Consider the following 11,001-nt stretch of genomic DNA (forward strand, 5'->3'; position numbering starts at 1 on the left):
CCCATTTGTTCACAATAAAAATAAAATTAAAATATATATAATAAATTATATAACATTATAATTAAGAATATATAGAACATTGTTTCAAGAACTATTTACTGTGTCATTATAAGAATAATAATATGGGCGTGTCCCCCGGGTGCCCCGCACCCTGCCAGAGGCCGCGAGGGCCCGAAAGCCGCCAGGAAAAGCTCACCTAAGGTCTGGCCTAGCCCCTAGGCACCATGTTGGACAGTGATCTGGGTGAGGATGAAAGCCTCCTCTCCCTGGCAGGCAAGAGGCATGGGCAACCTGCCCAAGGGGAATCCGTGAAGATTCTCCGGGACTGGGTGTATTTGCACCGCTACAACGCTTACCCCTCAGAGCAGGAGAAGCTGAGCCTTTCTGGACAAACCAACCTCTCAGTGCTGCAGATATGTAAGTGGTTCATCAACTCCTGGCGGTGGCTTCTTGCAGACACGCTTCGGAAGGATGGCAAGGACCCTATTCAGTTCACCATTTCCCGCCGTGGCGGTAAAGTCGCAGAAGTGGCCCTGCCCGGTGGTAACAGCCCCTCAGTGCTGGCTGTATCTGTACCTGCTCCCACCAATGTGCTCTCTTTGTCTCTGTGCTCCATGCCACTCCACACATGCCAGGGGGAGAAGCAAGCAGCCCCCTTCCCACAGGGGGAGCTGGAGTCCCCCAAGCCCCTAGTGACCCCTGGTAGTACACTTGCCCTGCTGATCAGGGCTGAGGCTGGAAGCCTCACAGGTGGACTCTTCAACACACCACTGCCCACACCCCCAAGAGCAGGACAAGGAGGACTTCAGCAACTTCCAGCTGCTGGTGGACGTGGCACTGCAGAGATGGAGCTTCAGAAGCAGCAGGACCCAGCACCCCCATGGCTGCACACTCCCATCCCTTTAGTTTCTGAGAACCCCAAGTAGGCATCTGCCACCAGGGGTGCTCAAGGCTCAAGCCAGTTGTTCCAGGTTCCTGGTTCTCTTCCCTTCCATACAGAGGGTTTTCTATGGATCACTGCCAAGCATCGGATCATCTCCTCTGTCCAGAAGTCTTCAGCCAGAAGATGCCAGCTGGCATCACTGCATTTGACAGGGACCTCTGCTGACTGTCTCCAGTCCTCCTCAGTGATGAGACCAAGAGATGGGAGATAGGCATGGTGCTACTGCTCCTCCAGAGAATCCTTGGGACCCTTTGTTCCAGCCTGCTTTCCTAGGCTGTGCTCAGGAAACCTGCCAAGTTCAGACCTGTGCTGGGTTCATGCTGCTCCTGAGCTGTGCCTCTTTGTCAAACCAGGTGTGGACATTCCAAATTCATAAGTGTGGGCAAAAGAAAAGAGGGACCCAGCACATGTAACAGCACCAACTCCAGTTGAATGTTTAGATTTTTGCTAAACTGTTTTCCCTGTTTTGCTGTGGTTTGTGTTAATGGCAGCAGTTAGCCCAGGTGTGGGGAATGAGAGTGCTTTGCAAGATGAAAGAAGGAGTCTGATCCTCCCCTGGGAATGATCTACCGCTGCAACTGGGGTTGTCGTACAAGGAAGGAGTATTTTTATTCAGGGGACCAGCAGAATCTCTGCATGATGAGAAATTCCAAATGGTTGTTCTGTTGTTCCTTTGGTTTACCAAAAAGCTGTTTGGAGCAGAAAAAGAAATTTGGCATTGGTTTTTTGCGTCAGGCACAGAAGGGCATAGTCACAGCCAAGGGAGAGTCTAGGACAACCTGACTCAACCTAGACATGGAGTAGAGAAGGGTGATAAAACCAGAGATTTTTGTTTTTACTGTTTTGGGGTGGGGGTGGGGGAGTAAGTTAGATTGAAGCAATGGACCTTTTTTTTTTTTTTTTTTAAGTGCCTTGTTAATATTTTCCCTTTTTTCTTGAAGGCTTTGTTCTGCAGCCTCAGTTTTGAGATTCCTTTACGAACTTGGGACTGGAATATTAGAAGCTCCCAGCATCTCCACTTGGGGAGCAGTGAGCCATCTGCTGGTCAGGAAGCCCTTCTAGCTACTACAACAGGCAGTTTTTTCCACAAAGGTGGTAGGAAGTTATTCCTGGAGGAAGCAGGGAATTTCCTGCAGTGGGCCTGGTAGTTTTGTCTTTGCTTCACCTTTCTTTAAACTGGAGTTGCAAGGGCCTTGCCTGAGTTTCCCAGTGAAACATCACATTTGGTCCTCACCACCCACCCTTTATATTTTGCTGTTTCATTGCTGATAGTGTTCAACAGCAGTATACCGCATCTTTATATACCTTAAGAAACACTAATCCTAGTTTTTATCAGCCAAAATATTTTTGTTCTGAATAATATTGTTACTGGGCCAAAAGACAGGCCAGGAGCCCTGGCCTGTTGTATTCCTGATATTACCAGGTTGGGCGTGAGGGGAAGGGGTTCCTGGGTGTTGACTGACTTGGCCATGGCAAGGGCATACGTTTTGTCCTTCCTCAGAAGATCCCTGACACCCTCAGGGAGGCTCCCCTACCTCTCCTGAGTGACTTGGCCCATCCCTTGCAGTGGGCATGGGAATAGGTTACTTACAGAAAGGGAGTTTTGCCCTTTGTAGATGGGCAAGTTGCCTAGGCTCTCTGTTCTGCCTCCCTCTGGCCTCTTTGCTGCAGGGAATTGGGCATCTTCACCCTTGTGGGACCGAGTTGAGGAAGGTCAACATGGCAGCTTCGAGGTTAGCTGAAGCAGCTGTGCTTCCACCTCTTCCACCCCAGCAGTGTCCGTGAGCCCAGCTCTGATGGAGCTGATGGAGGACACCTGTAGTAGGTGACTCAGTGTATCGGGCTGGGTGGGATTTTCCTTTCCTACAGTGCTCTGAACTGGGAAGGGGTGAGGGAGCCAAGCTGAACTCTGTCTGGCAACCCTGCTTTCGTAAAGGGGGCCTCTGTGGCTGGGACAGCTCTGCTTGGGTGTGGTTGTAAGATAAAGCTGGAGGATAAAGCACAGTTGTCCCATTGAATTATTTGAGCAAAAAACTACTGTAAATAACTTTGTTTTTGTCTTTTGTCAAATAAAATTGTTGTTTTTGTTTATTTAAAAAAAAAGAATAAAAAGGTAATAATGGAAAATATCTGAAAATAGATGCAAACATAAAATGATGGTTATCAGAGAACCAAAAGAACCGTGAATACTTAAATATTATAAACTGTTGAGATTCGAGAAATTCCAGTTGTTTTTGTCCTGACCAGATCTTAGTCTGTAGAGGACTGGGGAAGGCTCTTGAAAAGGGGCTCATTGTGACCACGTTTTACCTCTGTCACCCTGATTCCATGTATTGATTAGTGGGGATGGGGGTCATGACATTAGTTTGGGTAAGACACCACCACACAGGCCTAGAGTCCAGACACTTGTAGAACTCCTAGTTCTGTTTAACTATTTGTTTAAAAGAAAAGAATCGTGTCTCCATTTGTACTTAACCACCTGTTTCTCTTTGTATTTGCAATTAATTTATGTTGGGCATTCTGCTGCAAAACAATAAAATGGAACACTAAGGGTTTGGAGAAAAGATGGTTACAAGGGTCATGGGGAAAATCTTTCAATGTTAAATGAAAAAATGGAGGAAAAGTATATGTCAAATACAGATGAGTCTATGATGACATAAATAAATAAACAGAGAAGAAGAGATATATATTCTTCAAGGAAGAATTTCACCTAGCCTCTAGGAAACCCACAACCCCCCAGTCTAATCATAAGAAAGGCATAAGACAAACCCAACTTGAAGAACTTTCTACAAAATACTAGACTAATTCTCCTTGAAACTGTCAAGGTCATGAAAAACAAGGAAAGTTTGAGAAATTGTCACAGACTGGAAGAGACTAGGGTGACATGATGATTAAATGCAATGCAATTTCCTGAATAGGATCCCGGAAACAGATAAAGGACATTAGTGGGAAAACTAGTAAAATCTGAATAAAGTTTGGAGTTTAGTTTAAAATAATGGTCATTTCATCTCTCCACCTAACTCCAACTGGAACAGGCAATCCCTCACATTCAAATGGCTGTCTGGCAATTCATTCATTCATTCCATTCTTGTAGGAAACATAGTAGAAAATAAGACCACATGAGAAGAGCTCCATTTCAGAGTCATGTACATTTTTGCATATTCCCTCTGTATTTCAAGAAGAATTTTTTCTTTAAAACAAAGCAAGCCTCCAAAATGAACTCTTTAAATAATTAATTTCCACATATTTCAGTAAGCAGATATGAAGGGGAAAAATCACTTCATAATTCCATCATTTCAAAAGAACCACAAGTATTTTTATATATTTCTTACCTTTTATGTGTTTTTCCAATCATATTTTTACATATTTTAATTGTGACATAGATACACTTTTTTAGTATGTAAACTTCTTGTTTTGGAAGAAATTAAGATCTGTAGTAAAGTTACAAAGATACTCTGAGTTCTTATGTACTCTGTACCCAACTTCCGTTTTCCCTAATCTTACCACCTTATATTACTGTAGTCTCTCTCTGTCTCTCTCTGTGTCTGTCTCTGTCTCTGTCTCTCTCTCCCCCCTCTCCCCTCCCCCTCATTCTCAGTGAATCATTAATTCCAGTCCACCCTCAAAGGGAAAGAAGATTAAGTTCCATTTCTAGGAAGGAAAATTTACAAATACTGTTTGGAATTTCTTGGTCTTGAAAAATGTGCTGCAGTAATGTATGAACACCACAGAGCTGATATGCCCACATTATCGCATCATAATCAGTGGGTACATGATACCTAACAATATCTTTGATGTCATAAGTACCTGTAAGTACTCACTTGTACTTAGCATACCTCTTCAGACCCAAGTCCTACATCTAAAGGTGAAGAAGGAACCAGCCAGACAGAAATACTCACCTTCCACCAGGTGCCCAGGCAACTCCTGTCCCAGAGAAAAGACAGAGTGAACCATCTCTTTACTATTTAGTTAACAACTTTCCCCACAAAATCTTTTACTGGAAACAAGTTTTACTTTTTTTCACTAACTCTCATCAAGAGTGTATGCGTAGATCAAGCCGGAGTTACTGAATTCTTTCCCTGGACTTTGAACTTGGAGCAGGCAATGATCACTCATTCTTGCCTCCTGGACTTGTGGGGTGCCATTGTCCTGCCCTATTCTACACCTAGTTCTTTAGACTTTCCTTCAAATCTTTAAAAAAAATTTTCTGCTTAAGTTAAATAGAGTTGTTTTCTGTTGATGGCAAAGAACCCTGATACATGCAGTAGAGTGGAAGGACAAAAGAAAACGTAATCACTGAAACAGATTGAAAATTATACAATGACTTTACTTATCTGACTTAAACTGATCCAATCCCCACAGTTGTGTGATTCTAATTAGCTACCATGTATATAACTAAGTGCTTGGTTCTTGGCCTTTAGGAATTTACAACTTATTTATAAAATAGGACTACATAAATTAACATGGAGTCCATGTGTTTATAACATGCCAGGCTCTAAATTCCTTTATTTTTTATTTTTATTGTAAACAAATGGGATACATGTTGTTTCTGTTTGTACATGGAGTGACAGCATACCATTTGCATAATCATACATTTACATAGGGTAATGGTGTTTGATTCATTCTGTTATTTTGTCCTCCCCCCCAACACTCCCACCCCTCTTTCCCCTCTATACAGTCCCTCCTTCCTCCATTCTTGACCCCTCCCACCCCCTATTAGGTGTCATCATCTGCTTATCAGTGAGATCATTCATCCTTTGGTTTTTTTGAGATTGGCATATCTCACTTAGCATGATATTCTCCAATTTCATCCATTTGCTGGCAAATGCCATAATTTTATTATTCTTTATGGCTGAGTAATATTCCATTGTATATATATATATATATATATATATATATATATATATATATATACCACAGTTTCTTTATCCATTCATCAATCGAAGGGCATCTAGGTTGGTCCCACAGTCTGGCTATTGTGAATTGAGCAGCTATGAACATTGATGTGGCTGTATCTCTGTAGTATGCTGATTTTAAGTCCTTTGGGTATAGGCCAAGGAGTGGGATAGCTGGGTCAAATGGTGGGTCCATTCCAAGTTTTCTAAGGAATCTCCACACTGCTTTCCAGAGTGGCTGCACTAATTTGCAACCCCACCAGCAATGTATGAGTGTATCTTTTTCCCCACATCCTCGCCAACATCTATTGTTGCTTGTATTCTTGATAATTGTCATTCTAATTGGGGTGAGATGGAATCTTAGGGTAGTTTTGATTTACATTTCTCTTATTACTAAAGATGGTGAACATTTTTTCATGTTTGTTGATTCCTTGTAGATCTTCTGTGAAGCGTCTGTTCATATCCTTAGCCCATTTGTTGATTTGGGTTATTTGTATTCTTGGTGTAGAGTTTTTTGAGTTCTTTATATATTCTGGAAATTAGTGCTCTATCTGAAGGATGAGTGGCAAAGATATTCTCCCAGTCTGTAGGCTCTCTCTTCACATTGCTGATAGTGTCCTTTGCTGAGAGAAAGCTACTTAGTTTGAATCTGTCCCATTATTGATTCTTGCTTTTATTTCTTGTGCTATTGTTGTCCTGTTAAGGAAGTCTGATCCTAAGCCAACAAGGTGAAGATTTGGACCTACTTTTTCTTCTGTAAGATGCAGGGTCTCTGGTTTGATTTCGAGGTCCTTGATCCATTGTGAGTTGATTTTTGTGCAGGGTGAGAGATATGGGTTTAGTTTCATTCTGTTGCATATGGATTTCCAGTTTTCCCAGCACCATTTGTTGAAGAGGCTATCTTTTCTCCATTGCATATTTTTGGCACCTTTGTCTAGTATGAGAAAATTGTATGTATTTGGCTTTGAGTCTGTGTCCTCTATTCTGTACCATTGATCTTCCTTCTATGTTGGTGCCAATACCATGCCATTTTTGTTACGATTGCTTTGTAGTATAGTTGAAGTTCTGGTATTCCGATACCCCCTGTTTCACTATTCCTGCTAAGGATAGCTTTAGCTATTCTGGGTTTCTTATTCTTCCAGATGAATTTCATGATTGCCTGCTCTATTTCTGCAAGGTACATCATTGGGATTTTAATTGGAATTGCATTGAATCTGTATAGCACTTTTGGTAGTATGGCCATTTCGACTATTAACTCTGCCTATCCAAGAACATGGGAGATCTTTCCATCTTCTAAGGTCTTCCTCAATTTCTTTCTTCAATGTTTTGTAGTTTTCATTGTAGAGATCTTTTACCTCTTTGGTTAGATTGATGCCCAAGTATTTTATTTTTTTTTTTTTTTGAGGCAATTGCAAATGGAGTTGTTTTCCTCATTTCCCATTCAGCTGTTTCATCGCTTGCGTATAAAAATGCTGTAGATTTATGCGTGTTGATTTTATAGCCTGCTATTTTGCTGAATTCATTGATGAGGTCTAGAATTCATGATGGAGGAGTTTTTTGGATCCTCTAAATAGAGAATCATGTCATCAGCAAATAGTGACAGCTTAAGTTCCTCTTTTCCTATTTGTATCCCTTTAATTTCTTTAGTCAATCTGATTGCTCTGGCTAGAGTTTCGAGGACAATGTTGAATAGAAGTGGTGAAAGAGGACATCCTGGGGGTTTCAAGATGGTGGCCTAGAGGGTGGCTGCATTTCATGTTGCTCCAGGAATCAGGATTCAAAAGAGGAGATATTGAGAGACTTGGGACCAACTCAAGCAGCTGGGTGAGTCTCTCCCGTTGGGGAGGCATCCCGGATGGGGCGGTAGTCCCAGAACGCAGGGAACTTTGTGAAGTAGAGCTGCTCAACGAGGCGCTCCTTCCCCCACTGGAGCAGTGAACTCAGACAACTGGGAGCATCGTAGAGGAGGCCGCTCAGCACAGCGCTGGGACTCGGAGCAACCACTGGGGCTCCGGGTGGCTGCCCAGAGGAGGAGCTGCGCGGCGAGCTGATTGGACTCAGAGCGATCGCCCCTAAACACCGGGGCCTGTCCATAGGAGGAGAAGGAGCGCAGTGGGTCGCTTGGACTTGGAGTGACTGCATCAGAGCTCCGGGCGGCTGCTCAGAGGGGAAGCAAATGGTGTATTGTTTGGACTCAAAGTGACCACTCCTGAACACCGGGGGGCTGCCCGGAGGAGGAACGGGGCGGGTCACTTGGACTCGGAGTGACTGCACCAGGGCTACGGGTGGTTGTCAGGAGGAAGAGGCACACAGTGAGTTGCTTGGACTCCTACTGACCACACCGGAACAACAGGCGGCTGTCTGGAGGAAGAGGCATGCGGCGGGTCTCTGGGACTCAGAGCGATTGTATGGGGCTCCAGGTGGCTGCTCACAGGAGGGGCCGCATAGCCAGGCGATTAGGTACAGAGCAGGGTCCCAGGACCTAGGAGTCTTCTTGGTGGAAGAGCCGCACAGAGACATGCTTAGGGGCAGAGCAAAGGTTCCAGGACTGCGGGCAGATTCTCTGAGGAGAGGCAGCCTAAGGAGACTCGTCTGCGAAGGGTGAGGCTCCCAGGCCCAGGAGATAGGGCCGGGCCTCTGGGAATGTTGCAGAGGAAGGCAGCCCAGCCCAGGCGGTCACTGTAGATTGAGGGGAACCTCTAGGAGGGGAACTGACCAGCAAGACCTCCCCACCAGGTGAGTCTTTCCTGCTAGGTGAGGTTTTCCCACAAGGACAGTAAAACCAGACACACAGGCCCAAACAGGCCTTGCCTCAGCCCGTAGCCTAGTTCCCCTTTGGATGACCATTGGTCAACAACTGGAGGCACCTCTGCCCACTAGCAGGGAATATACCCCACCTGAAGGCCGCCACACCTAGAGAGGCAGCTTCCTTCTGGAGCACTGCATTATCAACTTCCTCCAAGATTTCAGCCTACTGAAGGCTAAGAGGGGATATACTAGAAATCTTCAGGGACATTATAAGTCAATAGAGGAAATCTGCACTATCTCAGCGGTCCACTGATACCTGAACAATATGAGAAAACGAAGGAAGAAAATGCCCCAAACAAATCTAGATGTTACATCAATAAAACCCAATGACAGCATGGGAGAAGAAATGACAGAAAAGGAGTTCAGAATGTACATAATTAAAATGATCAGGGAAGCAAACGATGAGATGAAAGACCAAATGCACGCACTGAATGATGAGATGAAAGAGCAAATGCGGGCATTGAATGATTGCACCAATCGACAGTTAAAAGAGCAAATATATGAAGCAAAAGATCATTTCAATAAAGAGTTAGAGATATTGAAAAAAAACAAACAAATCCTTGAAATGAAGGAAACAACAAACCAAATTAAGAACTCCATAGAAAGCATATCCAATAGGATAGAACACCTGGAAGACAGAACCTCAGACATTGAAGACAAAATATTTAACCTTGAAAACAAAGTTGAACAAACAGAGAAGATGGTAAAAAATCATGAACAGAATCTCCAAGAACTATGGGATATCATGAAAAGGCCAAATTTAAGAATTATTGGGATTGAGGAAGGCTTAGAGAAACAAACCAAAGGAATGAACAATCTATTCAATGAAATAACATCAGAAAATTTCCCAAATCTGAAGAATGAAATGGAAAATCAAGTTCAAGAGGCTTATAGGACTCCAAATACACAAAATTACAACAGACCCACACCAAGGCACATTATAATGAAAATACCTAAAATACAAAATAAACACAGAATTTTAAAGGCTGTGAGAGAAAAGAATCAAATTACATTCAGGGGGAAACCAATAAGAATATCAGCAGATTTTTCAATCCAGACCCTAAAAGGTAGAAGGGCCTGGAACAACATTTTTCAAGCCCTGAAAGAAAATGGATGCCAACCAAGAATCTTTTACCCAGCAAAACTTACCTTCACATTTGACGATGAAATACAATCCTTCCATGATAAACAAAAGCTAAAATAATTTACAAAAAGGAAGCCAGTATTACAGAACATTCTCAGCAAAATATTCCATGAGGAAGAGATGAAAAACAAAGAAGCAAATCAGCAAAGGGAGGAATTATCCTAAAGGAATTGTCAAATAAAGGAGGACCCAAGTCGTGTCAAAAAAATAAATAAATAAATAAAATTTTTTAAAAAGTGGACCAATGACCGGGAATACAAATCATATCTCAATAATAACCCTGAATATTAATGGCCTGAACTCATCAATCAAAAGACATAGACTGGCAGATTGGATTAAAAAGAAAGACCCAAAAATATGTTGCCTGCTAGAGACTCACCTGATAGAAAAAGATACCCATAGACTAAAGGTGAAAGGATGGGGAAAAACATACCATGCACGTGGAATCAGCAAAAAAGCTGGAGTATCCATCCTCATATCAGATAATGTGGACTTCAAGCCAAAGTTAGTCAGAAGGGATAAAGAAGGACATTACATACTGCTTAAGGGAAGCATAAATCAGCAAGATATAACAATCATAAACATCTATGCCCCAAACAGTGGCTCATCCATGTATGCCAAACAAATCCTTCTCAATTTCAGAAACCAAATAGACCATAACACAAAATACTAGGTGATTTTAACACGCCTCTCTCACCACTGGACAGATCTTCCAAACAAAAATTGAACAAAGAAACCATAGATCTCAATAACACAATCAATAATTTAGACTTAACAGACATTTATAGAATATACCATCCAACCAAGAGTGAATACACTTTCTTCTCAGCAGCACATGGATCCTTCTCTAAAATAGACCATATATTATGCCACAAAGCTAATGTTAGCAAATACAAGAAGATACACTCCCTTGTACTCTATCAGATCATAATGGATTGAAGTTAGAAATAAATGAAAGACCAAAAAACAGAAACTACTCCAACACCTGGAGATTAAACAATATGCTATTATATGATGAATGGATAACAGAAGACATCAGGAGGGAAATTTAAAAATTCTTAGAAGTAAACGAGAACCAAGACACATCATATCAAAATCTCTGGGACACTATGAAAGCAATACTTAGAGGAAGATTTGTTTCATGGGGGCGCATTCAATAAAAGAAGTAGAAATCAACAAATAAATGACTTAACACTACAGCTCAAAGCCCT

General features: G+C 42.4%; 1 pseudogene across 1 annotated transcript; it reads left to right on the top strand.

Annotated features, from left to right (window-relative positions):
• Positions 1-224: 224 nt before the first annotated feature.
• LOC306638285 (homeobox protein TGIF2-like) lies at positions 225-1,395 on the top strand (annotated as a pseudogene). Its single transcript has one exon. The product of its transcript is annotated as a homeobox protein TGIF2-like (transcript).
• Positions 1,396-11,001: the final 9,606 nt, after the last annotated feature.

This window comes from Sciurus vulgaris (genome assembly GCF_902686455.1).
Source record: "Sciurus vulgaris genome assembly, chromosome: 10".
NCBI classification, from domain to species: Eukaryota; Metazoa; Chordata; class Mammalia; order Rodentia; family Sciuridae; genus Sciurus; species Sciurus vulgaris.